At 41.1% G+C, this 6,285-nt stretch overlaps 1 pseudogene; it reads right to left on the bottom strand.

Annotated features, from left to right (window-relative positions):
- Nucleotides 1-823: 823 nt before the first annotated feature.
- Nucleotides 824-1,238, bottom strand: LOC116093238 (annotated as a pseudogene).
- Between the last annotated feature and the right edge of the window lie 5,047 nt (nt 1,239-6,285).

The raw sequence follows: 6,285 nt of genomic DNA, 5'->3' as shown, positions 1-6,285 counted from the left end.
TTCTGGGATGTGAACTCTGATCTTGTGCAGGAGCAGCAAGCACACTTAACTACCAAGATGTCTTTCCAGCCCCGTCTTTTTCCATCCTGCATAGCAAAACCTTATATGGAATGTTGTGCTCATATTGTTGCCATTTTGCAGGAGAGTTGTATGTGATTGGAACAAAACATGAGAGCAAACATCAAGGATGGTAGAACATATACAGAGACATAGTTCAAGATCCCCAGACTCCTGATCCTTATGAAGAGGCAAGCCTGCTCTCCACATAGTTAAAGGCACCATTGCTTATAGTTTAAGATGGAAGCTAGCTATCTCACATCATTTGTTAACGAATTGGGAGTAGGAATACACATGAACTGACAATGTAGAAAGACTAAGCCGCCATCAGAATTGCAGTTTTGACAGTGTGAGAAACAGCGTCTTTACGAGACAAGCTGGGAAGCCTGATGTTTATTAATACGAAGTCTTGAATACAGTATCCAGTGGCTCTCCTTGTAAAGGGAAGGTGATCGCAGAGCTAATGATCATTACATAGAATCTCCAGTGCGTTGTTTGTGTTTCATATTTATATCTATTGGCAGTGTCTAGTTTGGGAAAGGATATTAAAGAGGTCGGTGATGATGATAATAGAAAAAAAAAAAGGCATCCTGTTCGGGCCCAGGTATATATAAGGAACATAGTTTTTGTCTAACATGTACAAAGCTCTGGGTTGGACAAATCCACAAATCCAACTCTTTTTTTTTTCAAAGTTTCATAATAAATTTCATATGACTCTATCTTGTGTTCTTGGAGTCCTGTTGGTAAGGAAGAAAGCTCTGATACTTTATTCATATACATCCTTCTTACCTGTAACGCATTCTAGTGTTTCTTGCAGACACACTAACTTCTCTGCATCTCTATCAGGAATTTCAAATCCAAATTCATCTTCCATGAACATCATCATCTCTACTTGGTCCAAATTCTTCAAGCCCATGTCCATCATAAGAAGGACACTGAAGGCTCTTCTGGGCCAAGCTTGTCATTGAGTTTCAAGACATACAGCACTTGGTCCTCAATTTCCTCTGATTTTAAAGGGTACTGCCAGAACCAGTGTGTGATCTTTCCAGGTACCTGTAGGATTACCAAGGCAAGCTGTAGAATCTCAGGCCTCCTTGGGTTTTCCCCAGGGTCAGAGTAGTGCTGAGCATCAGGGCCAAGGTCAGTGTGGAAAACTGGGGCAGAGGTACAAAGACTGCAGGCAGTCAGACACTGGTGGAAAGGACACAAACCATTGTGGCTACTGTGACCCAGGATGCATGGTCATATCTTTTTATTCTTTTTGTTTTGAGATCCATTAGTACTCAAGTAAAGTGTACTATGGCTCAGAATAAATGGCACCAACATCATTTCTGTGGGTTTATATTGGTAATATTTTTATTCTTATTTCCACTTCTTATTAAAACCCTCTTGCAAGGGGGCTAGAGAGATGGCTCCGTGGTTAAGAGCACCGACTGCTCTTCCAGAAGTCCTGAGTTCAATTCCCAGCAACCACATGGTAGCTCACAACCATCTGTAATGGGTTTCGGTGCCCTCTTCTGGTGTGTTTGAGGACAGCTACAGTGTATACATATACATAAAATAAATAAATAGCTCTTTTTAAAAAAGAAAAGAAAAAGAAGAATCTATTGTGATAAATTTGTCTGATGGAATAGATTTAAGCTGTAACCCCACCCTGCCTGAAGTCTGATTCTTCAGATCCTGTCTGCTTCTGATAACCACACCTCTCTGCCCACCTCCTGCTATTAGCCATGCCTTTCTCCTGATTCCAGTTACATCGGAAGTCCTGCCGCCAGAGACTAAAGGAGCTGCTGATTGGGCCAGCATGCTGACAAACTTGGGGGAGGGGTTTTGCCTCACCTATACTACCTGTTGGCTTGTAACAAGAGGATTAAATGAAAGATGGCTGAGTGATCACACTTCTCTGTCGTCTAATTTTTTATGTAAAATTAAGCCATAACCATAGTTTTTAGAAGGTAAGACCCAATTATAAACAATTAATATTCTTTAAATTAATATTAACAAACATTATTTTTACACCACAAAGCCCTTTAAGTGTCTCTCTGTCTCTGAACTGTAGCTAGCTTTAGTTTGGGTTATAGAGAGAATGTCTTATAGAAAATTTAGTCATTTTTAAATGTCAAGGTGAGTGGGGTACTTACCTAGTCTAAATTTTCGGGAGACCATGACAGACCGTCACGAGTTCAAGACCAGCCTAGGCTACACAACTGGAACCAGGAGAGAGGCGTGGCAAATAGCAGGAGGTGGGCAGAGAGGTGTGGTTATCAGAAGCAGACAGGATCTGAAGAATCAGACCTCAGGCAAGGGGAGTTACAATAAGCAACACAGCCACCACTTTGCCGATGCTCTACGCCAGTCTAGAACAGTGTTAGATACAGAAGCTTTGGAATCTGGAGTCCATGAAGTTTGTCTTTTAACTCGCCTTTCCTTCTTCCATCTTTCCCTCCTTCCTTCCTTTCCCTTTTCCTTTTCCTTTTTTTGTTTGCTTTGTTTTCCTTCCCATTGCATTCTGGCAAGCTACTTAGTCTCTGAGTCCATTTCCTTATCCTTAAAATCAGGACAATAATGCATTCTTAAGGGATATTAAAAAATTAAGCAAGTTAATTATGCCAATTATATGGCACTTTGGCTAACATTGAAGTTATATGAAGGCATAGCTATTATATAATTATCAGAATTTTGTTGTTTTTCTAATATTGGCTACTTTACTTGGGTGAACTTTGTACTTTTATTTCTTAACAGTAAGAAGGGGATCTGAGAATATAAATGTAATTTTATTTCTCCTCTTAGAGGATATTTCCTCAGAGAGGTGAAGGTGAGGGTCCCATAGAGCTGGTCTTTTCTGATCTCTTTTCTGAGCTTCAGCAATCCAAGATAACCTTCAAATATGCCATTTATTTTTTATTTCCTTCATATTTTCAGGTCTTATAAATAAGAAGCTTAGTAGAAAAATAGGAGTTTAAAAAAATATATCTTTTGGATCCTGTGCCACAGCACTCCTTACCCAAATACTGCCGGGACAGAGCTGGTCTCCTAGGAGTGCTGACAAGCCTGTGAGCACAGGTAAGACCACCACTTCTGCTCAGAGGCACCCACTTGAGCTCTCGGGTCACAGGAACTGAGGAGCAGCCTGGGACAGGAGCCTTCTGGTTTCTGATCTGCGCTGGGAGCTGATACTGTGCCACAATGCTCTATACTCAAATACTGTACAGAGAGGGCTGGTCTCCTAGGAGTGCTGACTTACCTGTGAACACAGATAAGACCACTACTTCTGCTCAAATTCTTGCCCCAAGAGGGACCTGCCCTGAGCCATCAGGACACCGGAACGAAGGAAGAGACAGACGTTTCCATTCTGAACCCTGGAGCTGACCCAGTGCCACATTCTCTCCATACCTAAGTTCCTCCCAGAGAGAACTGGTCTCCCAGGAGTTCTGATGCGCAGGCTTGGAGGAGGGATAAGCCACAGCCTGAGACAGCAAGACCAGCTAACACCAGAGATAAACAGATGGCGAGAGGCAAGGGCAAGAACATAAGCAACAGAAACTAAGGCTACTTGGAGTCATCAGAACCCAGTTCTCCCACCACAGCAAACCCTGGTTACCCCCACACACCAGAAAAGCAAGACTCTGATTTAAAGTCAGATGATAGAGGACTTTAAGAAGGACATAAATAACTCCCTTAAAGAAATACAAGAGAACACAGGTAAACAGGTAGAATACTGTAATGAGGAAACACAAAAATCCCTTAAAGAATTACAGGAAAACACAACCAGATAGAAACAATAAAGAAATCACAAAGGTAGACAACCCTGGAGATAGGAAGCCTAGGAAAGAGATCAGGAGTCATAGATGCAAGCATCATCAACAGAATACAAGAGATAGAAGAGAGAATCTCAGGAACAAAAGATACCATAGGAAACATTGACACAACAGTCAAAGAAAATGCATCATGTTTAATGTTCCAAGTAGATTTAAAAAACTGGTTAAGTGCATATTACTTTTAGCTGCAGAAGATATGTATATTTAAGAGGCATTTAACTATTATAAATTATTTTGATGACTTAAAAAATGTCAATACTGAGAGTCTCTTACCTCCCATGTGCATTCTGGTGGGTCTCCCCAACCTCCTATTTCCTGAGGTTGTCTGTTTATATTCTTTCTACTGGCCCTCAGGGCTTCAGTCCTTTTTCCTCACCCAATACCTGATCAGGTTCCTGCTCCCTCCCCCACTCCACCCTTCCCTTCCTCTTTCCCTCCCAGGTCCCTCCCTCTTTCCCCACTTATGATTGCTTTCTTCTCTCTCCCAAGTGGGACTGAGGTGTCCTCACTTGGGCACTTCAGCTTGTTGACCTTTTTGAGTTCTGTGGACTGTATCTTGGGTATTCTGTACTTATTTTTCTTCCTAATATCCACTTATTAGTGAGTACATACCATGCACTTCCTTCTGGGTTTGAGTTACTGCACTCAGGATGATATTTTCTAGTTCCACCCATTTGCCTGCAAAACTCAGAATGTCCTTATTCTTAATAGCTAAGTAGTAAATGAACCACAGTTTCTGTATCCATTCTTCTGTCATGGGACATCTATGTTGTTTCAGCTTCTGGCTATCACAAATAAGGCAGGAATCAAAGGGAGGGACCTTAGATGAAATGCCCAACTGTAGGGAGAAGGAGCTTATAGAGGCCACTTCCAGCATGAAGACAGGGCATCAAGTGTGGGATGGGGTTGCCATTCCACAGTCACATCTCTGATCCATAATTGTTCCTATCTGAAAGAATTATAGCATGGAAATGGAGAGGTGCCTGAGGAAAAGAAGGTCCAACGACAGGCCCAAAGTGGGATCCAGCTCAAGGGGAGGTCCCAAGGCCTGACACTATTACTGAGGATATGGAGCACTCACAAAAAAGGACTTAGCATGAACGAACTCTGGAATACCCAACAAGCAGCTGAAAGAATCAGATACAGATACTTGTACCAACCAATGGACAGAAGCAGCTGACCCCTGTTGTTGAATTTGGGAAGGCTGAGAGAAACTGAGGAGAAGGGTGATCCTGTAGGAGGACCAGCAGTCTCAAACACTGGACCACTAAACAGGCAGCATACAGCAGTTGATATGAGGTCCCCAACACACACACACACAGTAGAGGACTTCTAGGTCTGTGTTCATTCAGAGATGATGCACCTAACCTTCAAGAGATTGGAGGCCCAGGGAATTTAGAGGTCAGGTGGGGTTGGGGGTGGGGCATCCACGTGGAGACAGGTAGGTTGTGGAGGAGGTGTGGGATGTGGAATAGTTGGAGGGTGGATGGGGGGGTAGGGAATGGAATATGGAGTGTAAAAAATAAATTAATTTATAAAATAAAGAAAATGTCAATACTGAGTTATATATTTTAAAATAAATTTTATTAAATTTTTATAAAAATAAAAGAATATATACCTTTTAAGTATAGTAAAATAAATTTGGATATGTGTCCATATTAGGAATTTTATGTTGAGTGTTTTTTGGGGAGGGTTTAAGATTTAAATTTCAACTATTTTTCTTTTTTTGTTAATAAATTGAACAACTTCCGTTAGTTGGACGATTTAAAAAAAAAACTATATATTGAAACTGATATGATGAAAAATCAGAATTTTCCTGTATCTATTGAAGATACCGAATTTTAAGTTCTGAAAAATCAACTGGACTCTAGGTGGTTTTAGTGATATATTTTATCAGCCATATATTGAAGAAATAGTATTTATTTTAAAACTAACTATTTTTAAAAATAGAGGTGTGTGGTGGTGCACACCTTTAACTTAGCACTTGGGGGCAGAGGTATGCAGATCTTTCAGACCAGCCTTTTTTACAAAATAAGTTATAGGAGAGTAAGCACTACAGAGAGAGACCCTGTCTCAAAGCAAAGCAAAAACCTGTTTTTAAAAAGATTTATTCTTTTTATTTATGTTTACTGATAATGACTGGTCAAAAGAGCATCAGCTCTCCTGAAACCGGAATGATAGAGGGTTGTGAACCTCTATATGAATTCCAGAAATTAAGCTCAGGTCCTCTTTAACTGTGGAGCCATCTCTCTAGACTTCAAATATCTTTTTCATTCTAGGAGGCGTTTTTTCTCTCCTCGACTATTCTTTCTCATCCTTTCTTCCTCCCTTTCTCCCCTACCTCTCACCTTTTTATCTGCCTGCTGGTCTGCCTTCCTGCCTGCCTGCCTGTCTGCCTTCCTGTCTGCCT

Source organism: Mastomys coucha, unplaced genomic scaffold (genome assembly GCF_008632895.1).
Source record: "Mastomys coucha isolate ucsf_1 unplaced genomic scaffold, UCSF_Mcou_1 pScaffold16, whole genome shotgun sequence".
In the NCBI taxonomy this organism is placed as follows: Eukaryota; Metazoa; Chordata; class Mammalia; order Rodentia; family Muridae; genus Mastomys; species Mastomys coucha.
The sequence above is the reverse complement of the archived record's forward strand: the minus strand, read 5'-3'. Positions and strand labels throughout refer to the sequence as shown.